Source organism: Adiantum capillus-veneris, chromosome 7 (genome assembly GCF_014529385.1).
Source record: "Adiantum capillus-veneris isolate H3 chromosome 7, ASM1452938v2, whole genome shotgun sequence".
NCBI classification, from domain to species: domain Eukaryota; kingdom Viridiplantae; phylum Streptophyta; class Polypodiopsida; order Polypodiales; family Pteridaceae; genus Adiantum; species Adiantum capillus-veneris.
This window is the reverse complement of record NC_140937.1, coordinates 6,008,348-6,034,388: the sequence shown is the minus strand read 5'-3', so window position 1 is coordinate 6,034,388 and position 26,041 is coordinate 6,008,348. Positions and strand designations below refer to the sequence as shown.

The window sequence follows — 26,041 nt, the reverse complement described above, 5'->3', positions numbered from 1 at the left end:
TGTTGGGGTGGTAAAGCCCAATGTGCCACGCCTAAGTGTTGGGCGGCCGGAGACTAACCAGGAACTAACACTGACCATTCATTCTACATAAAGGAATAAGGACTCATAACCCTAACACTATTGTGTTCGGAGTCCACCCAAACCTGTGTCTCCTCTCTTCTTCTCTCTTCTCCATTGTTGCACACACACACACTCTCGCACGCGCACTTCAACTATATCAGGCTCAAGGATTGGGAGTACCATTGGAGCTCAGTGGAGAGGCAGGCGGAGAAACAACCAAAACTGTAACACGTTTTTTCAGCTCTGTTTCGGCCTACCAAAACGTCTTCATTCAAGCCGATTCTCGTTCATCTTGACTAGTTTTCTGTCCTCTTCAACTTTGCAGAAGAAAGTTTTCTCAAAATCTTCACCAATTTTGAGATATGTCACTCAAACTACCTGTAGGTCGTGAAGTAGAAGCTGCACATTTTTACAGATCTGTTTTGACCTATAAAAACAGCTTATTTCATGTCCATTCCCGTGATCCCCAACAGTTGTTGGGGTGGTAAAGCCCAATGTGCCACGCCTAAGTGTTGGGTGGTTGGAGACTAACCGGGAACTAACACTGACCATTCATTCTACACCAAAAGAATAAGGACTCATAACCCTAACACTACTATGTTTGCAGTCCACCCAAACATGTCTCCTCTCCTCTTCTCTTTTCTCCATTGCTACACTCTCTCTCTCTCTCTCTCTCTCTCTCTCTCTCTCTCAAACGTGCACTTCAGTCAGGGACCTAGGCCAAGGGCCGGACTGAAGGTGTGGATAGGGGATCCATTTAGGGCAAAGGGCCATGGGCCCTCCTAAAAAGGTTGGTTGGGAGGAGGATCCAACATACAGTCTCCCATTGGCCTTTCATTGGTATGAGAGCCAGGAGAGGGGAAAGCTATGGAGGAGGGAGGAAGGTAGGGCGTTTCATGCTCTCTCTCTCTCTCTCTCTCTCTCTCTCTCTCTCTCTCTCTCTCTCTCTCTCTCTCTCTCTCTCTCTGAAGAACCATGTGCAAGCTCCTTGAGGAGACCTTCTTCTCGATGATGCAGGGCGGGCATCACCCCTTGTATCGAGGAAGAGGAACTCGGCTACTCGTGTGGGAGGGGCCGCTAACACAGAGATGGTATTGGTAGTCGACATGCATGGCATGCGGAGAAGACGGACTCATCAGGTTTGCAGAGCCAAGGGGAGTGAATCCAGAGCCTGCTGCATGAATAGGGGAGCACCACAACGCCTGCGACGTCTATTTTTTTCCTTGCACTGCTTTGCAGCAAGGCCACCATTGCTTTGGCTTCGCTGTTTTCCACTTGGGGGCCATGGTTCAAGGGTGGCCACTCTTCAAAGTTTCTAAGGGTGCATGCCCACCCTAGGTACACACCCAGTAGTCGCAGCATTAGCACCCCCTGGCATGTGCACAACTACGAATGCAGAAGGACTACACGGTGCGAGTTTTTGAGAGATGCCGTTGACAAGCGCAAAGCGCAACACGGACCTCGACGGCCTCAATGCCAGGATCGTGCATGCCAAGTTAGCCACGAGAAATGAACAGGGGGCACCACCTAGCTTTGAGCAGCTAAGACGCAGAACAATAGTGATTTAAGATAGCACAAACACTGCACACACACACAGAGAGAGAGAGAGAGAGAGAGAGAGAGAGAGAGACGTAGGTGATGAAAACCCCTCGGGATGTGCGGAAAACTTGATTCAATGCAATATTTACAGAAACCTTAGCTTCAACGAGATGGAGACTATGGTGATAGAGAGAGATAGAAAGATAAAGGGCCTATAGGCGTTCTCTAGAGGTGATTCCATAAGCACGGAGATTCTACTCTCGTGACCCAAAATGTTACACCACTCTCCAAGAGTGTTCTCCCAAAATGGTACCCTAAAATCCCTCTCTCTTGATACAAATGTTGCCAATGCTTCCCCTTTTCAAGTGCTGCAAGTGCCTCTCTCTTGAATTTGCCGCCCTTGATAGTGACCTCTCAGTGCCCTTTTATAGGTGCAAGCTACATTAGTTTAGGATAATCTGATTAGTGTTTAGGGCCCTAATCACGAGAGACAAAGCAAGGAGTTGGGTTCCAAATGGTTGACCCTTGCTTTGTCATAGGAGAATTTTTAAAATGATATCTCCTAGGTGGGCCTTTGTGACCATCATCTAGAGAGAGGTGGCAATTTACAATGGGTTTTTTATACAAGATTTTTGGCCTGGAAAATAATAATACCCTATGGATGTTACTATGGAGATGCGTCGTGGACGAGATGCCGACAAATGGCAAGCTTTCCTGGTGAGTCGGTGTAGCACTTTCGCCAGTTTCGGGGCCGATCGGGACATGCCTTCGGCGTCACTTCTTGATTTGGTGTCACCACCGCGTGATTTTGGTCGTCTCCTTCTTTTGTCAATGGTGTGGAGTTCAAGTTCTTCTGCTTTTCCTTCTTGTGTGTGTGTGTGGCGTGAAGTGTATGTTGGCTTGATGGTCTGCGTGCGCGTGCCATGTACTCGTGTATGTCTTTGCATATGCTCGTGAGTACGTAAATGCATGTGTGGGTGTATGCTACTGTGTGAGTAATGAGATGCTTGTGAGTGTGTGTGCGATGTATATGGGCTGTGTGTGGGTGTGTAAGTGTGTGTGTGTGTGTGTGTGTGTGCACGTGTGTGTCGGTAAGAGAGTGTGTGGGAACGAGAGAAAGAGAGAGATATTATTTTTTTTTCTAATTTTTTTTAACGTGTTGGTTGACTACACAGAGCGTGAGTGAGAGAGAGAGAGTGTGTGTGTGTGAGGGGTTGGAGGGGTATGGGGAGTGTGTGTGTGTCTGTGTGTGTAAGTGTGTGTGTGCTGAGAGAGAGAGAGAGAGAGAGAGAGAGAGAGAGAGTCAAAATTTGAGGGTGAGGTGGAGAGAGAGTAACGGGCCAGGGAGGGGATGAGGGGGGTGTGTGTGTGAGAGGGATTACTCCACTGCACCTGCATGTGCTATTTCATCGCTAGCGAGAGAGAGAGACGATGGCGAGCGGGGGGGGGAAGAGGGAGGGAAGGGGTGAGGGGTAGTGTGTGAGTGCGTTGGGGTGTGGGGAGACTCTCTGCATGCACCCGCATGGCCTTGAACGAGGGGGAGAGAGAGAGACCGAGTCAAAAGGGACGAGGGAAGAGAGAGAAAAGGTGGGGGGGTAGATATGAGAGAGAGGCTGGTTGGTGGACCAGGGAGAGTGGGTGATGGAGAGAGAGGGGGGGGGGGGGGGGTGTGGATGAGGGAATGAGAGAGTAGGGAAGTGGCCCGCATTGGTTGACAAACAAGAGGGAGAGAGAGGGGCTTGGTGAGGATGAGAGAGTGTGGACAAGAGGGGGGAGAGAGAGAGAGAGAGAGAGAGAGTGCGCTCCTTGTCGCACTGTCGAAGCAAGGGACTTGCCAATACACCGTATGCGAGCCACAAACGGCTCCAAGCACACAACAAGCCTAAACTAGCAAGCTCAAGAAAACAAAGGGTGTGTCACTCACCGCTCTACGCTCGCCTTTGTGGTGGATTCCTCGCCGCGATGAAGAAGAAGCTGCAGTCGTGCCGCGCTCAACCGCTTCGCCGCCGTCGTGCCTTCGTAGTGCTCGATCGCACACACACTCTCCCTCTCTCTCTCTCTCTCACACACACACACAAGGAGGTGAAGAAGAAGAAGATGGAGATGGAGCAAGAGCACTCTTCAATTGCACAAATGAGAGAATGAGTAAAAATTAGGTTTAGTTGGCTTTTATAGGAGCTCACCCCATTCACACTTGGGCGCCCATGCTTAACCAACTAATCCCTTGAATGTCCAAGTTAAAGTGCGCCTCTCATCGGCGATCACTCTACCTTTCCCTATTGGTCCGACAAGCCCGGTACCTGACTCTACCAAATACATAATACGCGTCCATCGTAGGTGATGGGTGTCCGTGTGCCGTGAGGGTTAACATGCCCCCCTTCCTGATGTAGATTCCGTCCTCGGAAGCTATTGAGTTGAAGCTGGTTCGTCGAGGTGGAAGAGCATTTGAGATGAATGTCCTTAGCCTTCTTCAGTCACTGCAAAATCAAACAACATTGGCACAGTAATTGCATTCTCTTAAAAAGCATATGCAGTTTTAGGTAGAAAAATTGATTGGTCAAAGAATTTCAAACAATTTGTTAGCAATGAACATTAAATTGCAATGTAATCAAATGCATAAACAGATGTAAAGGTAAAAAATTAAACAAGTCTGGGGTCACTAATTTGACGGTCGAAAAGCACTAGAGATCGAATATTAATACCATGGGTAAGCTTCTTAACTTTCTGTGGTCAATTAAGTTGTTTAATCGCGAGAGCCAAGTATTCATGTTCAAGGGCTGACTAGAGGCTATATCTAGAAAACCTTGTAGTTAAGCTACCATAAAAGGAATTTCTCATGAAATCATCGCCTGGCTGATTACTTTTTCTTTGACCCCCCAAGGTCTTTTCACATTGATTCAATTATGATGTGTGTGCTTATTTTGTATGCCTTGGGTTTTTTGCTTTTCAAGGAAAAGCGCCCACGCTGGGAACCTCTAGGGCTCTAGTACCATAGGCAATACATGTGAGTGAAGTACCAAATCAAGCTGAGATTTCTCTTCCAGCTTAAAATTTTACATTGTGGCACTTTGATTTTTTGTTTGTTCATTTTCAGCATTTTAATTTTGTAACTTTGGGAGGTCATATAACACTGTTACACTCCCCAGGCTCATCACATTAGTAAACTCCCTTTATAATACTTAAGCTAAAGGTCAATAGGTTTAAGCCCACTAGAAAGCCCTAGTACATTTCATACAATGCTGCCTAAATCGGATTAAGAACCTAAGTAACCATTGTTTATTAGGAAGGCATTCCCCATGGTATTAAGAGAAAATCTCTAACACCTAACTTGGTCAAACTAGCTTAGTAGGACTGCTTGATTTTTACACCTAAACAAGTGATTATGACAAAAGATTACATTGAATTAAATGTTTGATACTAAGCAAATGCGCTGAATATTATGCTACCAATCACAATCAAAGCAGACAATCATAGATGCAAAAAGATAAAGGCAATGCTAATGGATAAGAAACACCTGTTTGTGTTGATGGTCGCGCTTGATTTGAAGGTTCCATGAAGATCCAAATCCTATCAATAGCAATACGCTCGTGTACACACTAGGAAACAAAAGGAATACCTCCAGGAGGCACATTAGTGGGAAAAGAGATCTTTGCTAATCACTCAACTCTAAAACAGAAACACTCCTATCGTACTAATCTTACCTACCCTCCATCACTCAAGTGATGAGGATCAAAGGTGTTTTATGGCATAGGTTTCTGTTTCACTGTACCAAATGTGACATGTGTAGGTCTGAGTCAATGTTTTGACTTTAATGTGCATACTCGTTTGCTAATTGCTCTTGCTCCTTTTTTTTTTTTTGAGTATAAAGCTTTATATGTACATTCCCTAAGATTGGAATTGAGAGGTCAGGGAAAAAGGTTGAGAGGGAAGCAAATGAATGATGACTGTCAGCAAACACTCCCCCCTTCCTTGGGTAGATCATACCGTTTGAAATGAGCTTGTCACCCTTTGAAACCAATTGTTCCAGTTGGTAATAGGTGAGGATTTTTGCCAGTAGTTTTCTATTACCCTAGGTGCCTTGTCAAGCTGCAAGGGTGGTAAGGTACTCTCCCAGGATCGAACTTGAAGTGGTTCATTAGGTGATTCTTGAACACTGGGAGGTGTGGATTCTTTTGTAGCTTCATTGAGGTCCACTACTATAGATGGAGGCTGTGTAGAAGCTTTTACCTCTATGGATGTATTACATGAGGAGGTAGAATCTTCATGGGACTCCCCCCTTCCTGAGCTAGGTGGAACAAATCGTTCTTTCTTTGGTACCCAAACTAGCTCTAGAACGGGTGTGTAACATTCCATGATTTTTTCCTTTCCGCGATTTTCAATTTGTTTTGGAGCCACAGGATTGGGTTTACATGGGCCAGGTGACAGGTAAGAGTACACTTTACGTTTGGGCACCCAGATTTGATCATTTCCTTCATAGTATCCTTAGGCTTCCAATAGTCGTTTAGGAATCCAACGCAGCGTTTCTTTACATTTCTTGGAGTGAGTGGTACGGTTCTTACTAGGTTTCCGTTTTTTTGCATCAACCATGCTCATTACAGAGGTTTTAGGGACCCACTTGTATGTTTTCTCTGTTATATTAGGATGGTTCTTGTGTGTCTCAAGCTTTCTTTCAACTACATTAGTTGAAGCTCTAGAGAGTTGGGCTATGGGGACGTATGGTTCAACCTCCTGGACATGCAATGTCTTGGGTTTTATTTCCTTGGGCAATATCTCAGGGACTATGGCTTGAGTGGTAGGGCTAAGAGTTGGTTTTTGCGTTGTAACACCCCCAGTCCCCCAATCAATAGTGCATTTGGTGGCTATCATCCACGTGCGGCCTAGGTTTATATTACCCTCCATAGTTCCAGTAGGCATGACCAAAAAGTCTTGAGCTACCACCCCATTGTCATAACTGACAGAAGTGTGCCAGATTCCAAAAACCGCAGTTTTTTTCTTGTTGACACCCTTGACTTGGATAATACTCTCAGATAGAGGTGGCTTCCCTAACTGACACCACACCCCATAGGATAGCAGATTGTATTTAGCACCCGTATCCAATAAGGCGTTATATAGCACTTTTCCATAGGCACTATTTAACTCAATGGGGTATCGTAGAGGTGTGTCAGAGTCCAACCCATCCTCTTCGATTTCCACGTGGAATGCATTTGTGACCCCAAGGTTAGCCTCTCGTTTTTGTCTTATACGTTGTTGTCGCTCCTTAGCCTCAGCTTGAGCTTGTATCTTGTTTAACTCGGTTTGTGCTTTGGCGGCCTTCTTTTGATGAATGGCCCGTAGTTCTTCTTGGCTTAAAGGATCATAATATCTTTTGAATTTACTCCCATTGAGGAATCCAATGGTTTCAACTCCATCAAGAGTTTCCACACGAAGGGTGCCTTGTGGGGTAATTTCACATACTCTATATGGTCCTTTACCAGCATATTTCAACTTTTTCTTCTCTTTACGTACTCCATACATAAGGACTTTATCACCAACTTTGATATCCTTGTCCTTCACATGGCGATCAAACCACTTCTTTCTCCTATCCTTTTCCACAAGAGCATTATGCACAGCCAACTGTCTCTCTTCGTCTAGTTTTTCTAAGATAAACAAACGCTCGGTTAAGGGGTTACCATTCCATCCTTCTTGCGAAGCTACCCTAAGACTAGGAATGACAAACTCCCAAGGCATAACCGCTTCTTGGCCGTATACCATTTTGAATGGCGTACAATTAATAGCCACTTTATAAGCAGTACGATAAGCCCATAGAGCAGATGTCAACTTCAAATCCCAATCAGTGCGATGAGCTTCTACCATCTTGGTTAAAATAGAGATTAGAGTCTTGTTGGTGCTCTCGGCTTGTCCATTAGCTTGCGGGTAATAAGGTGTAGACTTATGGTGGGATATCATAAAGGTCGTGGTAAGCTCTCTTATTACCTCATTTAAAAAATGGGTACCATTATCACTAACAATTTCAAAAGGGCAACCAAATCTTGTGATAATGTTCTCAAAAAGAAACTTAGCTGTTGTCCTCGCGTCAGCTTTTTGTGAAGCCTTAGCTTCAGCCCACTTTGTTACATAGTCCGTAGCAACTAGAATATATCGAGATTGAGTGTTGCGAGCTGCGGGACTAATTGGACCTACAAAGTCTAAGCCCCATTTTTCAAATGGTTGGGTTACTTTAATAGGATGTAAGGGCATTCTGTCCTTGCGCTGTGTGGTCTTGTAACGTTGGCACTCATCACACCCTTTTGTAAAAAGTGATGCATCCTTAAATAAAGTTGGCCACCAATAGCCTGATTGCAGCACCTTTCTAGCAGTCAGGTCCCCTGAAAAATGTCCTCCTGCTATGCCCATATGTGCTTCTTGCAAGATATACAAATATTCATCCTCGCGGGCACAACGCCTAAGAATATCGTCCTTGCCTAATCTATACAGGGTTCCGGCAATCAAACAATAGGGTTCACATTCTTTTACTAGCCTTCGAGCGATATCCTTACGAAGTTCCTTGGGTGGAAAACCATTAACTAAAAAGTTAACAATGTTCTCACTCCATTCAGGCATAGTCTCAACTATGAATAGGGAAGTATCGGGTAATTCATCATCAACTCCTGTAGGGGCTTCACCATTGGGTATGCGAGACAAATGATCAGCCATGACGTGCCTTTTACCGGGTCTCACTACAATCGTGAAATCAAACTCAAGAAGAATTAACAACCATCGTGTGATTCTTCCTGTGGAGCATGGCTTGTTTACCAGATACAGCAACGCTTGATGATCCACATAAAATACAAACTTGTTTGCCAGAAGGTAGTAGCGAAATTTCTTTACTGCATAAACCATTGCCAAACCTTCTCGCTCTGTAGTGGTGTAGTTCCTTTCAGCATCGTTCAATTGACGGCTTGCAAAGCTAATGGGATAGTCCAATTTATGTTCTCCTGGTTGAGTGAGAACACACCCAATAGCAAAGTTTGATGCATCAATATGCACATGGAAAATGACATCCCAGTTAGGTGTCCTTAAAATTGGAGCACTTGCTAGTGTTTTCTTCAATTGTTCATAGGCCTGGTCACACTCTTCAGTCCATTTAAATTCAATGAGAAGCTTGTACAAAGGACGTGCTATCTCAGCGAAAAATAAAATAAACCGTCGATAATAACCCACGTGTCCCATGAACCTTTGAACTCCCTTGTAATTGGTTGGTGGTGGTAACTCTAGAATCACTTTAATTTTGCTCTCATCGGTTGAGATACCATTCTTGGATACTATATGCCCTAAAATAACTCCATGCTTGACCCAAAATTGGCATTTGAACGGGTTCAATGAGATACGATATAACCTACATTTTTCAAACACCTTCCGCAAACATGATAGATGTTCTTTCCAAGAAGAGTAAACACAAAGGTCGTCTAAGAAAGCTTCACAAAACTCTCTCAAATATTCTTTAAAAGCAGTGTTTATTAATCGTTGGAATGTAGCAGGGGCATTTGTTAAGCCAAAAGCCATCACACGAAATGCAAACACGCCAAATTCTGTGATGAAGGCAGTTTTAGCTTGGTCCTCTAGCGCTATCGTGATTTGGTTGTAGCCTGAGTACCCATCTAGAAAGCTATAAGCTTCCTTGCCTGCAACTCTTTCAAGTACATGTTCGGAATATGGTAGGGGGTAATGGTCTCTTCTAGTAGCTGCATTAACTTTTTTGAGGTCCACGCACACCCTGAGTTTCCCATTCTTTTTTGGCACGATAACTATTGGCGACACCCATTCAGAGTGTTCAATAGGATATATGAACCCACATTTGATAAGCTTTTCTAGTTCTTCTTGAATGATCTTTGCGTACTTAGGATTCATCGGGTAGGGTCTTTGTTGTACGGGCTTCGCAGTGCTAATCATAGGGATTGTATGTTGGACCACAGAAGGCGGAACACCTTTCATATCATGGTATGTCCAAGCGAATACGTCCTTGAATTCCTTGAGAAGCTCTTTGAGGACCGCCTCTTCAACTTCTGTGAGGTCTTGGGCAATAAAAACAGGTTTTGATTCTTCACCGGGGTCAGCTAATTCTATTTCTTAACTATTGCCGGACCATCATAGATTCCATTATTCCCATCGATAGGTATTCTTTGGGCTTTTGTGTACACAACCTTTGCTTCCCCTGTGGTGTAAGATTTGAAATGTTCTGGTGCAGGATGCAAGTCTGTGGATTCTGGTTGTGCGTTGGTTTGTGCTTCCATTTCTGCTTTCTTGTGTTGTCGAGCTAACTCTTGGTTTTGACGCCTCCTTGCAGTGCGGCTCAACTTTGGCTTGTCTATGATCTCTAATTGGGCTATGTCATGGGGTCGTGGTCTACACCACATAACATTTTGGAGATATTCACCCCAATTGTCTACCAATTTTCGATGAGCATCACATGCTCCTATATAACTGAGCCATTCTGCTGAGGATCTCTTCTTGTTTATCCTAGCACGTACATTGGCTCGATATCGACGCCTCTTAAGGTTTTTCTTTTTCTTATTTGAGACCTGCTTTTGATTTGCATTTAGATCTGGCTCACTAAAGGAGTCCTCGTTGGTGTCCTCTTCACTCTTGGAGGAGCTATCATCGGTTGATGTGCTCGATCCTTCCGAATGTTTTGACTGTGAACTTGCTCCACTCTCTAATTCATGAGATTCAGAATCCGTTTCACTCTGGGAGTCAGTGTCCAAGTCGTGTTGGTCAAAGTCTTCTATTGAGCTATCAGTGTCACTGTCAGATTGGTCCACAATTGCCTTGCCCTTAGAAGATGCATGTATGGCACTTATCATGTTCAGAGGTGCAATTTGTGGTACCTCTTCCCCCTCTGGTGTGACCCAAGTGGTTCCTCTATTTCCCCAGGTATCTATGGTTGCAGCTAGGTGTACCCAATCCACATTGTCCGACTCAGTCATCCCAGGTAGGATATCCATATAAGGAGAATCTTGGCCAATGTCTGTATCCTTCTTACAAGTGTAACAATATTGTAGTGGGGCCGAGTGAACTGTGGTGTCAGAGCGATGATCAATAATGGTTTTACTCCCTAAGGGGTGTACCTTACCAGTCACCAAATCCACTCTAAGGACAGAGTCTTGGAATTGCAAATAGACATGATTTTTAGACCAATCGTGAACCATTTGTGCTTCCCTCATGAATGGTCGTCCTAAAATCATTTCATATGACATAAGGTGTTTAGAGAAATCCATTACAATGAACGTATGTCGTACCTTGTGTCCTAGAACTTTGATCTTAAGATCCTTGAGCATCCCCATAGGTTTGGCTATGGTACCATTTGCCATCTTTACCACAATGTTAGTAACACTGAGGCGGGGTTTTCCCATGGATTCCCAACAATCTTTTGTAACGATGCTAACTCCCGCACCACCATCAAGAATTCCCTTTATAGTTAATCCCTTGGTAGTGATGGGTAGGGTCGCATTAGACTCGTCGCCTTCAAAATACTGCCCTAATTCGTTAATGGGTACCTCGATCACAGACTCGTGTCCATCTAAGTCAAGTGATTGCACATGATTTTCCTCATCAATCATAATCGAGTCAGGCCTATTTGGTTGCGCAAACTGCGGTAATCCCGTTCGTAGCTCTCCGTTAAGGAATGCTCGAAGTGCAAGGAATAACTCAGGATCTCCATATAGCTTTGCTATGATCGTGGTTCGGACCTCAGAAGACATGAAGTCCACTAGTTTGGCAACATTCATTGGCGTTTTGCAGGGTGTAGGTCCTTCACTAAGAACTGGTGAGGATGGAATCTCATATTCCTCAATGGGATCAGGTATTCCTTCGTTAAACATCCTTTCCAACAAGAAGGGTGTATGCTCACTTTCTGATGTCCCGTCCTCACTCCCTTCTTGGATGATACTAGATATGGCTAACGGTCTATGGTTCATGTGGGGTAGATGAACTTGCGTGGGAAACACTGTGTCATGAATTTTGACCTGCATGGGTTCTGGTTCTAGTTTCCTTTGAGTCTCCTCCACTAAATCTCTTAGATGTTTCACCTGCTTAATCTCGTCTACAGGGTTTGGGTACGTCCCAATCTTCTTTTTACGATTCTTCCCTTTTTGCCCCTGCGATTTATCTTGGGGGTCTTGGATTGGATTTGGAGACACTTGTGGTGTTTTCAGAGGCTCTTTATGGTTTTCTCTTATTCGGTTTTCATTTGGTTCCATGTTACGGTTTTCTTTGTCGGTCTTTCCCTTTGTGGTATTGGTTCTAGTCTCCATTGTCTTGACTGAATCTGAATCATCCTCGAGGTCATTCATATACACGGGGTCATCTCCTGTTCCTATGTTTGTTTTGGAACTTGGCTTTGAATTTTCCGTATTCTGCGACTTCTTCCTTCGTGTCTTCCTTTTCTTTGCTTGGATAACTGACGCGGTATCTCTCTCTTCGAGGATATGTCCTGGCCCTTGAAGCATGGACCGTGTAATCGCATAAGCGGGTGCAACGGGTGGTATTGGCGATGTCACACTAGCAATTTCGACCAAATTCATGGGTGTGATTTTAGGCGCATTTGGGTTATAGGGGCATTGGGCAATCAAGTGATCTATGCCACAATGATTACATGTGAGTATTGGCATTGCAGACGTGCTCCCTTGATTTATTTGCATCTGTGCAGCATTCTTTTGCAGCCTAATAGGGCACTCCGCTACTCGATGTGGTCCACCACACTCGTAGCATTGAAGAGGTGGCCTCCTAGCCTGGGTGTTGATATTTTGACCTCTGGATGCGAGAGCAGCAGCTTGATAAACCGGCTTGACTTGTCCCCAACAATCTTCCATGTAGTATATAGGACATTCTTCCAATGTATCAAGTCCGTAGGCAATACTAGTGTCTATTTCCTCCTCACAGCCATCTGCATAAGCATTTGATGGCTCGCAACCCACTTGGTTCATAGGGGCGACTCTTGGATGCGGGGGCTGCGGTCCTAGCACAGGAGGTGGTAACGGTGTAGCTTGTACAACATTTTGAGATCTAGGGACCATGTGTTGCGGTAGTTGCTCAACAAGTGGAGTAGGCATCAATACAGGAGCTCGAGGTGCATCCGTCCAGGCTACAGGTGGTCTATTTGCCATCATACGTTTGATCATTAAACAATCCTTAGCTTGGTGACCATACCTACCACATGCGTTGCAAGTTCCATTAAATTTTACTCTAAACGTAGGGCACTCACTAGTGCTATGTGGACCTAAGCAAATGGAACACCATTGTTGCTCCCTTCTTGGATACATGTGACTATTTTGAGGGGGTCGATTATCCTTAAGAGACTCTTGGATTGCCTTGGTGAGGTCTGTCAAGAATGTCTCAAATACCTTTGGCTCATTGGCAATGGGCTTTGCAGTCATGGGTTCATACTCAATGGCTTGTGAGCTAGTGGATCTCGTGTCAGTAGACACCCTCATGCCTGCTATCATCAAGTTGTCCTCTAGTTGGATTGCATTGGCAGTGACATCTTCCCAGGTTGTGATACCTCTAATCACTAGTCCATTATAGATTCCTTCATTCCTCAACCCTCGAATGAATCGATCAAGCAGTTGGTTATTGTTGAAGCGCTCATTTACAGGGCAGCGAGAGTTTAAGTGCTTTAGACGACTAATGAAGTCCCTTACTGACTCTCCTTCCTTACGTTCGGCCTTCTGTAGCTGAGATGCTACACCCCAAAGCACACCTTCTCGTATGTACTCCTTTAGAAACAACCTTCGAAGGGTAGGGTAGATTGTTTTCTCATCCACCCTTAGGGTTCTATACCAATCTCCAGCCTTCCCACTTAATGTCAAGCTTAAGGCATTGCACTTATGTAGTTCGTTGCGTTCCCCTAAGGAATCACATACTTGTTCAAACACTTCAATGTGTTTCCTAGCATCTTCGTCCCCATTGAATTTTTGCGTGAGTTTGGCAATTTGTACTGCCTTACTTCTAGGCTCTCTATCAGATGCGTGACGCATATTTTCCGCGATAGATCGACCTATGGTTTGAGCAAACGCTGCCAAGTCACCTATGTGAGGAGGCAGGGCCGGTGGAGGTACTCTTGGAATCATATGTGGGAGAGGGACGGGTACCGGTCTTGGCATATGTGTGGATGATGCAGGATATGGAACATAACCGGGCATAGGTCCACTCGGATAAGAGCTAGGGAGCGGCACTCGAGGAGCATAAGCAAGTGGTACAATTGGAGGTGTGGGGGCCATGTGTGCATAAGGGGCTAGAGGCACATATGGTCGAGGCCCCATATTAGGTACTACGACACTAGGTAGTGGCACTGCGCTAACCGTAGATGTCATCGGTACATTCTCTGTCAGGCTTATCCCTGGAGTGAGCACTGTGTTTTCCTTGATAGAGGGTTGAGCCAAGTTAGGGAAGCTAAAGTTTTCGCTCGGAGGCTCAGATTGCATAGAGACCCCAGGTGAAATGACGTAAGATGGGTCCATGGGGCTCATTAGAGGAGTCTCCATTTGAGATAGAGTAGGCTGTTGAGCCTTGCTCGTATCCAGAAATCTCATGGGGCCAGTTGAGAGTATATTTACCCCTCGGTTTTGCCTTTCTGATTGAATAATGCCATGGATAACATTACAGATCATTTTCTGTTGATCTTCGATGCTCGTGGCACTAGAGGTGGATTGTACAATCTCTATCCATCCTACATGGTAGGCGTGGCCAGAGTGTAGATCCGTCAACACCTCAGTGTGGAGGTCATATGTCCAATGATCATTAATGAACAATCCTTCTAGAGTCGACGTGTTAACGGTTTCTTGTGAGGTAGAAGCAATGTTGCTCCCCATGGTTTTACTTGTCACCAACGGTACTCTAGAGGGAACTTCTGAAGGAGGCAGCTCAACAGGGCCTTCTTGGTAAGAAGTTGGTAGGATATCCACATGGACACTCTTTGGGGGTGTGGGGTCCACGTGCGATGTGAAAGGAGATTCCACTTCCCCACCCCCTTCGCGTGCTTCATCTGCATCAGGTTCCGAGCGAGTAGCTCTACCTAATGTTTCCATGAAACGGCTAAACATACTAGTACTAGGCTGTGGAGCTTCGGGAGGTGCATGGCCTTCTCTCTCAGTGTTTTGGGTAGGGTATGCTTCCATGATTTCTGAGTCGGAGGAGGAATCACTAGCGGCTATTTTAGGGTCTTAGGTGGTGCTACCTTGTGTCCCAGCTGAGGGTCTAGAGCTTATCGTGGATGGGTAATGGGTGTCCGTATGAACAGAGGCACCCTCAATATGCTCGTGTTCTAGCACCCGCCCAGAGCGTAAGTGCATGTGCTTTTGATACCCTAAGGTGTCAAAAAGCTGCTCTAGGAGGCCTTGTGACTAGTTTTTAGCGTGTTTTTTGTTTGTTTTTTTGCTAGATTTTTTAGAGCGTGTCGTGGAATGGGCCGTGTGATAGCTCAAAACGAGCGTATCGGTCAGAGGGTCGTGCCGTGCTTTACAGCCCTCCGTTTGGTCACTCTATGCCCTCGGAATCCCTAAAACTGTCAATTTCCAGTAGGGAACTAGGCCCAAACTAGAAAGCCTAAGGGTGCAAGTGGGAAGAGAAAGGAGGAGAGTGGAGGACTTGTCCCACATGCTCTCATTCTCTCTTGAGGGAGTAGGGTATATATATAAGAGTGAGTCTAGTATATATCATAAGACTGAGGACTGAGGCCTGGGCCTGGGCTTGGGCTTGGGCTTGGGCTTGGGCTTGGAAAAATGATCCCGATCTATCTTTTATACAAACCAACCTCTCTCTCTCCCTGCCTTTCCTATGATAGAAATTGCACCACAAGGAAGCGTAAAGTGCTAACCGAGCTTAGTGTAGGGCATATCCCCGGCAGCGGCGCCAAAAATGTGCGCTCCTTGCCGCACTGTCGAAGCAAGGGACTTGCCAATACACCGTATGCGAGCCACAAACGGCTCCAAGCACACAACAAGCCTAAACTAGCAAGCTCAAGAAAACAAAGGGTGTGTCACTCACCGCTCTACGCTCGCCTTTGTGGTGGATTCCTCGCCACGATGAAGAAGAAGCTGCAGTCGTGCCGCGCTCAACCGCTTCGCTGCCGTCGTGCCTTCGTAGTGCTCGATCGCACACACACTCTCCCTCTCTCTCTCTCTCACACACACACACACAAGGAGGTGAAGAAGAAGAAGATGGAGATGGAGCAAGAGCACTCTTCAATTGCACAAATGAGAGAATGAGTAAAAATTAGGTTTAGTTGGCTTTTATAGGAGCTCACCCCATTCACACTTGGGCGCCCATGCTTAACCAACTAATCCCTTGAATGTCCAAGTTAAAGTGCGCCTCTCATCGGCGATCACTCTACCTTTCCCTATTGGTCCGACAAGCCCGGTACCTGACTCTACCAAATACATAATACGCGTCCATCGTAGGTGATGGGTGTCCGTGTGCCGTGAGGGTTAACAGAGAGAGAGAGAGAGAGAGAGAGAGAGAGAGAGAGAGAGAGAGAGAGAGAGAGAGAGAGAGAGAGAGAGAGAGAGAGAAGAATGTGAGAGTGTGAGTGTGTGTGAATAATGAAAGAGAGAGAGGAAGACTCTTGTCCCTTTGTATGGTGGACCTTGAGAGAGAGAAGGCTTGTTTTATGCGTCCATTGGGCTTGGTGACATAGGAACGAGGGAGAGAGAGAGTGACAGTGGGTTGGCAGAGCCATGCAGGAGAGAGAGGTGCTGTCCTGTGGTGATAATGGAGGGTGTGGCCAAGCTAAGAGGCGGGGCGGCCCCTGTGGTGGCTGCCAGGTCAAGGGGAAAGCGACACTGGCAGTAATGGAGCCAGAAACAAACATTTCTTTTATTTTGTTCATGCTTCTCAAATGGGGTCAGTTCTCGTGGCTGTGGCTCCGAAAGCCAGGGCTAATGAATGGTCAGTGACGGGTCATGGCCAGGGGTGCTTTCAGAGTTGGGCCGTGGCGGAGAGAGAGAGAGAGAGAGAGAGAGAGAGAGAGAGAGAGAGAGAGAGAGAGAGAGAGAGAGGGGGGGGGGGGGGGGGGGCCACAAGCCTGGCATGGTGGGGTCCGCCTTGTCAAAGTGTAAGCAGGACTACTCAAGATCTGTGGATGAAGGGCTAAAAATGTGCCATTCATCGCTCATCGATTGATCGGGGAATTGTCAAGCCCTCTGGTGGTGTTGTCATGCTTCGCAGAGGAAAGATAAACTTTTTTCTTTTTTTTTTCTTGATTTTAGCCCTCCCCTTTTGTCTAGAGGCATTCATGCCTCTAGCTCTGCCTTTTATTCTTCTTCAGCTGATCTGTAAGAGCCGATATCGAGTTGCCTTCTGAACTAGCCATTCCATTTAGCCATTGGTGAGATTTCTGGGATATCCATGAATTTGCAACAGGTTCAGATGATAGCTTGTTACTTGGAACAGTGCAGGATGATTAAATGGGAAGCCCATGGCTTCCAAAACTTTATTCCAGTGTCCTCCTGGATCCCAAGTGAAGAATAGGATCATTATCTGTAGTGTCTGAACAATAAAATTTGCATGCCAAATAGGAACAAATTTGTAACCACCAGTAGCGAGATGAAAAATGAGCATCTTGGCTCCTGCAAAGGTAGAACTGAAGATTATGATTCCCAAGAGTGTGCCAAGAATCCACCATATATGGCCGCCTTGTTGGTGTGGTGAGCTCCAATTGTCTTCAAAATCTTGTTTACTGCCACGACTGGAAAAGCCAGCAAGCATATCATGCTCCTCTTGGGTGTGCTCAAACATGTCAGTTGTCTTTTCTGATGTTGATAGTTAAGGCACATACCTTGCGGCTTAAATACAAGCGTACTCCACTCACCTCTCTCCAAAGAGAGGACGCACTATTTGTAAAAAATTGCACCAAATTGGGAATGAGGCCTTCATTCTTGCATCCTATCATCCTTTTGTCTATCCATGGCTCCTTAACTTTTATCTCCGTGATGATCTTGCCTCTATATGTTCTAGTGGTTAACCATAGGCATAGGTTTGATGCATCCCATGCAAACACAATGCTACGTTGTGGAGGAGTCTGGAACATCCTTAAAAGGTTGGCAACATGTTGATCATCAAACTTACTTGAACACCCTCACATAAATTGTAGGCATTACCCATCTCTAAGTTTATAAGACCTTTCAGTAGACTAGAGGCATTACCCATGTCCAAGTCTATGACACTACACAGTAAAGTCTTGCTTCGCTGCCAAGCCTTTGGAACAATACCTAGCTCCAAACCTTCATTTATACTTACCTCTTTGTTATGGTACTCTAGTGCAACTTCCTTGATGTAGGATGTCTGAAGCCTTGCTAGCACGCGGGTCTTCCTCTTCTCTTGTCTCTTCCATTCTCTTTGCATTCCTCTTACTCTGATGAGGCTGGATCAACACTTTGCACCTTCTTACCCTTACTACCCAATGTTGTTGATTGATCGCTTTGGTGTCTATTTCATCCAAGGTTAGAGATGTACAAACATTTGTAACATGATTTTCTTGACTTACCTCCCTCACTGGGGTAGCATATTTTGATTCTTTAACCTCTTGTTCCACTGCTTCAGTCCTTTGAAAAAACTTCTCGCTTGATTCTTCTTCTGTTATCTTCATCTTCACTTCTTTTGCAAGACCAATGAAACTCAATGTGCGGCTGCCAATTGGTGGTGGGCGTAGGATGAGTGTAAGTGGTGATTGTGATGGTAATTGCATTGGTGGCTGTAGGACCTGAACTGGTGGGACTGGTTGTGATTGCACGACTGGTGGTGGTCTTGCCCTTGGTGGAGATTTTTGATTCTTCCTTCCTCCTCTATTGAAGTTCTACCTTCTAGGATGAGGGCAGTAATACATGCCATGGCCGTCCTCCCCACAATTGTAGTAGTGGTATTCTTGGTCTTTCCTTCATTGTCCTCTCCCTTGCTCTAGATTTTTGACAGGTGCACGCCCTTGCTGCACCAGATGCACGGATAGACTTTTAAGTTGAGTAGTGATGCGACTCAACAAGTCTTGCTACTCTTCTGATGCCTCTTGTGGTTGGGTTCTCTGAGCGGCTCTTGCAGTCACTGAGGTTAGTCGGACTGAGCTCGATTCCTCTGACTTGTTGACTATTGCTTGCATGTGCAGCTTTTTGTCTTTAAGGTGGGCTACTTCCACTCCCAACTTATACGCTGTAGGAAATCTACCCTTCACTTTCTCTTTAAGCGGCAACCATAGGCCACCAATGAAACGGTCCTTCTTCACGAAATTAGGCGCTCCTTCACCTTCCTCCAATGAGGCAACCCATCGCTCCCACAAATCCACAAACTTGGATTTGTAAGAGCCATACTCTAGCAGACTCACCTGCTTTAACTCTGTCAGTAGCTACCAAAACTTTTTTGAGGTTGTGCCTCCACCAAACCTCTTCACAAAGGCAGCACGTAGTACGTCCCATGCATTCTTGGTAGCTTGGGGCAAAGCATTGTACCAAGACTTGGCCTCTACTTTCATCAGTAGAGGAAAGATTCGTAGCCGTGAGGCATCGTCATCCTTGTTGGAAACCACACAAGCGATGTCAAATTCATCCAAAAAATCAGTGATGATGTCTTCTCCCTTTTTTCCACTGAATGTGGGAAAAGAGACACTTGCCATGGTAGTAAATCAATGAGCACACGATTAAAAACCTTTTTATATATACATATATATCACAAATGATATCAGTGGCTCATAGCGGCTTTCTTACAGGATTGGGTGGATAGATTTAAAACATGATTGGAATTGGAGCTGATCTCTTTAGATATCTGATTCTAGTGTTACAATTTAGAGCTACTGGTAAGTCGTCAATTCAATCAGTGAAACTGGAATAGAGAGTGAAAACTGGACTAAAATAGTTATCTGAATTGAAATAGTATACTGGAATGAGAAACAAACTAGAAAACTGGAAAAGTGTTTGTAGTTTTAGATTCATAGTTCAGGAATAACCAGTACAAGGTGTAACGGATTGAAGCTCAATTGATTACAGAAGTAATGATTACAAGGTGAAGTTACAGGCAAAGAGATTGTAGCTCAGGAAATACTTGGAAGGCTAAAACCAAGAGAACTAAGAAGTAAGAAGCAAGAAGCCCAATTACAATGTAATGGGTCCTATTTATAGCCTTCTAGAAGTTACTGTAGTAACTGCCATGGTAATTACTGATGTGTGACTGATCCACCGTTCGGCTTTCCAAGAGATAGTTCTCGCATGTTGGAACTCTCTTTGACTTCTACATCCTTCGCTCCTTTCTTGAATTTTGGTATAACTCCAAAATTTTTTAAAATCCACCGCCTGATTCTAAAATGGTGTTGAGGAACCCATCTGGATTTTTGGTTGAGGCCCAAACCCTAAACCCATTTGTCTATTTGCTAAGTTGGCTGATGTTCCTCACGAGTTGGCCTATGTTCCTCATGATAGTACTCCTCTGGAGTCGCTAGCTCTTCTGGTATTGCTAGCTTTATGCCATATTTCATGCTTGTTGAGTGCTTGACACCCCTATAATTGTAATTCCAAGGGTGCCCAACCAAAGAAATTCCTGCACCTCACTGGGACAATCCTTTGTCTGATTCTGAGATGGAACTACCCAATATCCTTCCACTGAACCCACTTCCTCTTGCCCTTCTTCTGTGATGGTGCTTCAGAAGTTCCAATGCCAGCATTGTCCTTCTAGATAAGTCGATAAATGGCCTCCTGCTCAAGCTGATCCCACCTTGTAGTGGACATCTCCAATTCATAAGGTGTGAGAGGATTATATGTTTTGGTGTCGGGATCATACAGCGTGCGTCTACCCTTTGTCGGATGGCATCTGGCCAATTTATGACAATGCGAAGCTGTGTGGATCCATCCTTTAGGGAGAGGCTGATTTGTTTTAATCTTAGATTCAAAGAGTATCTCAACCATTTCTCTGTGCTGTGGCCCCATACTTGGTTTAGCTGTATTTTGGACGGATACGCCGCGACGGACGTCAGCACAGCGAGAACTCACCTAACAAGGTTTGTCAGCTAAGGATGAAGCTCAACCCGTAGGCGCGTGAAAGTAAGCATAGGGTGTCAACCTACACTCGACCGACTCCTAACTAATTACTACAGAGGTCTCTACCCAATGTCTAAGCTACAGTCTTCAGTAGTGCATAAGTGGAGATTTCCTACAACACTTCCAAGAGCAAAATACCCATCAAACGATCTCAAAACGCCACAGAACTTGAAGGAGACCCTACTAACACCAATAGGTCGCTCTCCCTAAGGTCTATGAACCAAAACCCCAACCCAAAATACCTGGTGCAAAATCATGTAGGATGTCTGGCCGAAATTTGCAGGTCATCGTTTCTGAAAACTAAAGTGCCTAATGTGTAGCTCTACTCAATGCGAACGCGTGGATATGCTGCAATGCAAAATCAGACAACGTATGCTCACCGATTCACCAGATGAAGCTTATAGATGGAGCTCGCAAAACCGGAACGGTACGTGTGCAATGTAGGTATTGGCGCGTAGCTCTCGTCGGGGGCAACACGCTGCACTTCTCCTCACTCGATCCCGACCACCGGTGCGCGCGTAGCGTCAAGATGAAAGTCTCACTCTCTCTCGTACACAGTACGCTCACTCACAGACTTCAAACTTTTTAAAATGACAAAAGGTTTTTTCATTAAGGTCAAAAAGTGGTATAAATACCTTACAATTCTCAAACCCTAATGTTCCAATTTAACCATCTACTCAATCTAAGTGTCAAAACTGGGATACACTCTGGAAACTTTTGTAAGCCCCAATATTTACAAAGGTGAAATGTCGGGTTTTCTCAATAAATGAATAATTACAAAAAATAATAATCCTCTGAGCAGTCATTTTCCGTAGGGTGTGTCCATCTTCTAACACTCCCCCCCTCCTTGATCATGTCATCCCCGACATGGCTGTTGAGCTGCTTCTTCATCTTAGGCTTTCTCTCATCTTGAGTAGTGACTCATATCTTGCATGTTGAGCCAGTAGTGTCGGGCCGAATATGTCAGTGTTGATTGTGAAGAAGCCGGTGTAGAAAGCTTCTTCAAAGGCCTGGAGGTGATAGGATGGCAAAAACATGATCCTTTGATATAATGCATGTATCACCTCCTTGGAAGACTGACCAGACAGATTGTATGCACATATGTATGTATCTTGAAAGAAGAAGATATTTTCTGTCGCCTAGCCTGGTTTGAACGTCTCGAAGACTGCCAAAAGTTTTTTGCAAATTTTTCTCATCATAATTCAAGATAGGTCAGGCGAGCCAGTGAACAATTTGATGGCACCCATTAGGGTTTTCACCATGTATTGAACACTTATTCTCTCGCCTGCCTTCAAACCTGGCAGCTTCAGGTAATTTAGCCAAGTAGGTTGGCTTCTTTGCAATAGCTCATGGGCCTTCCACGTCCGCATCCTTGGTAGAGGGCAGAAACTTAGGTTATCTCTGATGACTTTTGGTGCCTCTACCAGATGGATTAGATACTGTGGATACCTTGTCAGCCATGCCTTTCTCCACCTGGGTTGAGAGTCGACTATCAACTTTACCCCTTCATGCTTGGAGATGTCTGCTTTGTACAGTGGCACTGTTGGCTCCTCTCTGATTCTTTTGTTGATTGTGGCAGCTTTGTACTTTAGCAGAGGATATGGGAGAGAGGGCTGTAGCCATTCACGCCAAAGGTTGCTGGTGTCTATCTTCTGAATAGTCATTGATTTAAAGACCCTCTGCTCCCATTCCAAGGCTTCTTTGGCCGTGTCTCTGATTTCCGCTTCTATGGCCTTTCGCAGCTTCTCTTCTTCTTCTTGTGTCAGATCTTGTGGCTCTTGAGAGGGTCCTACAAGGATTTCCTCTTGCATGGGTGTGTCCACAGGATCTGCCACATTCTCTAAGTCTATTCCTTCCATGGTTGCTGGCCCTGTGCTAAGCCCTGTGCTAAACTGCTCTTCTATTTGCTGCTGGAAGGTCTTCTTTTCCACTTCAGCTTGTTCTCCCATATTCACAAGTAGGTCGTTTAGATCGGCATTTATTTTTTCCGCCTCTTCGAGCTTTCTCTTGATGATTTCTAGCTCATTCTGCATTGCTTTGTGCTCTTCTTCCATGCGGGTTTGCATGACCACTGACCCTTCGGCCATCATCAGCCTCTAATTTTTCTCTAAGGTTAACTCCTTTTGGAGCTCTTTCATTTGTTCTTCAGAAAGCTGACTCTCTGAAGCGGTGTGAGTCGAGCTAGTTGCTCTGACTCTGGCAGGAGATGCCCGTAGCTGTTGGATGGTTTGATCTTTAACTTTAATCTGGTCTTTGAGCTCAATGACCTCATCTTGGCTAGCCTCCTACTCTATCTCTGCCTTCTCTTTGGCATTCCGCATGGCTTCCACTTCCTTGGATTCTTCAGCAAGTTGTAGGGTTAGATTGTCCCTTTCCCTTTCTGCATCTTTCAATGACTTGCTGAGTTTTCTGTATTCGTCCTCAGCTCCTTGCAGTCTTTGAGCTGCTGCCTGATTCTCTCATTCCATCTTTTGGCATCTTTGCAATGCCTTTGCCAGATTGGCTTGAAACTCTAATTCTTTCTCCATATGCCCTTGGTTCTGTCTTTGTAGTGTGTCTACTTCGGATTTGATAAAAAATTCATTGGCTTTGAGATTAGCCATCTCACTTTCTGTGGCCATTGATTGTGCCCTGAGCCCGGTTAGCTTGTTCATCACCACATCCCAATCATTGGTGGGTGGCTGCAGGTCCACTGTATCAGTGGCCATCTCTTTTAGTTCCACTAACCGCAGGCTCTGCATCTGTTCTTTGGGCCCTGTGCTTGCCAAGTCAAATGCTACTTAGGATGCCTCTTCTCTTGAATATCCCGCAGCTAGTAGATCAAGAAACGTGTTAAACCTTGCTTCATATGGCTCTGGCTACTCATCTTTGGGCTTAGCTTCTTCTTTTTGCTCTTGCTCTTGGCTCTGTTCTTGCCTTGAATCTTCTTGATCTTCAGATTTGTCTAGCTCCTCCTTTTGTTGAGTTTGTGGAGGGTTACAAGGAGGTGGTGATGGCAGTGGGCTGGACTTCGGGCTTGACGGTGGAGTTGGTGGCTTCTTCTTGAAGTCCCGGTCCGCCTTGGTCTTCCGCTCTCTTTCGTGGCCTTCCTGCTCTTCTAGCAGTTGCCGTCGTACTTCATCCAGTTCTTCTTTTGTAAGTGGGATGTTAGGGATGTTTTCTGCCGGTAGCATCCAGGATCTCAAAATTTTTAATGTAATCTTCAAATCAGTCTCTGTGCACCCTTCGGGATGACCCCGACATGGCTTCCAGGGATGGCTTCCATAACTCGCTCAAATCTCCCTTGAGGGCTCTTTGGGCTCTGAAGCTTTCCATTAGCCGCTCTAGCCGTGCCGCTTTTTGTGATTTTGTCTCTTGGACCGGCACTTGTACAGATTCCTTTTCTTTCCCTTCTTCAACTCTGGCTACTCCTCTTGCACGGTCTCTAATTGGCTCTTCAAATGTGTTGCTACCCTGGGCGCTTTGGGCGGTTCATCCTCTTTATCTTCCTTGAGTCTTAGCCAGTCATTCTGTGATGGAGGGTCATGCCATCTTCCCTTGGCGTGCAATGCCCCATAAACCACTTTTGTGATCAGCTCACCCGGCACAATGTAGGTGGGGTTCTTGTTTCCCATCTTCACCAGATTATCATTGATATAGGTAGCATAGTTGATCACCTTCGGCTTGCTCTTCTGCATTGCCCAGGTGAAGGTTGTGGCAATTTCTCTAGGCGGCATTCTGTACTTCTGTGGCCGCTTTGTACACATGTGGAAATATTGGTTGTAAAGCTGGCTCATGATTGCCACTGTAAGGTTTGCAATGTCTTCAAAGGTGTAGTTGCTCTTCTTTTCAGACTACACCTTGACTTCATCTCTTCTTTTTTTTACACTATCCCCTTTGTTGGAGAGGTCTAGTGAGCTTCCACCACTCTCTCTGTGATTACAATCACAGTGTACGACTTGCCCTGCAGATCCGTAACTCTAGCCACTCCATCTTCCTTGATTGTACTCACAAACTCCCATACTCTTTTTATGTCAATTCCAGGTGGCACAGCTTCAAAATAGTTATGGAGATCTATCTTCTCCAGGTACTATGCCATCTTGCTTCTGACAAACTCATTGAGCTCCCGCGGTAGCATGGGTAGCTCTATTACATTTCCTTCAGTGTCTTTGAACACGCCTTGGTAGATCTTCAGATCATTAGACTCTAGCAAATCCTCCTGAATCCACATGCTGGTTGGCTTCAGAGTTCCTTCTGGGATGAAAAACGGCTCTACTTCTTCCAAGTAATCTTTTATGGTCATCCTCTTCTTCTTTGCCGGTGATTTTGCGGCTGCCATAGATCCTGTTGCACTCAGTAGTCCGAAGTTGGTGTTTTTTCCATATCATCTGAGAAACCGAGTTTTAACTATCCAAATGACTTGAAAATTGAAAATAAAACTTAAAAGGAACTTGGGAAACCCTGCATGTGCTCATAGTATGATTCTGCCCAAAATTTATCATTTAGACATCCTATGCGTAGGATGTCTTTTTCATCAGTTTTTGGTGAAACTTGGCATGCTGGTGGTCCTTGACCTATTGAACATGGCTATGTGATTGGAATTGGGTTTGGACATCAAAAAGTGCATTTTTGGGCAGATTCAAGCTTTAGGCTCACAAATCGGGTAGGATGTCCACAACAGGTGGCAAATGATATTCAAATGGGTTGAAATTTGATATATGGGCTCCTTGCATCATGGTAATGGCTTCCATGATGTCATTTCTTGCACAGAAGATCAAAATCATGCTGGAGACATCCTACACATAGGATTTCTTTTTCATCAAAATAGCTTGAGATTTGTTCTGTGGGTAGTAGCTCTTGGCCTGTGGAATATGGCCATGCTCTTGGATTTTGATTTGGACAAGAATTGGTGTTGGTAAGACCATGTGTAGTGTTTTTGGGCTCAAAAAGTGTATCTTGGAGGTGTTGGGGGTCAAAAATGATTAGAATGGTTGGAAACTTGATATATGTGCTCTTGAAGGTGATATGAATAGATCTGGAATTGAAAAACACCCTCTGTAGGCCAAAAATGTCATTTAGACATCCTACGCGGAGGATGTCTATTTCAACATTTTTTGCATGTGACCACACAGATTGGTTGGCAATGTGCCCATGAATGTATTGTGCAAGTTTCATGTGATTTGAACAAGTTTTGGTAGGTCTATGGCCCATTATTGACTCTATGCCCTAACTTTGCTTTTTTTTTTTTGTGCATATGAGGTCAATTTTTGTCCAAATGTGATGAAACTTGGTGGCTAGCATGTAAAGGCTATTCAGAAACTTTTTGTGATGAGAGATGTTGGGTTTGGTGCCCAGAAATGGCCTTGAGACATCCTACGCATAGGATGTCTCCTGATGAATTTTTTTACTGAAGGTGC

The 26,041-nt window shown here is 45.0% G+C and overlaps 1 pseudogene; it reads left to right on the top strand.

Annotated features, from left to right (window-relative positions):
- Positions 1-1,148: 1,148 nt before the first annotated feature.
- The window catches only part of LOC147453383 (uncharacterized), a 94,256-nt pseudogene continuing 69,363 nt past the window's right edge, over positions 1,149-26,041 (top strand).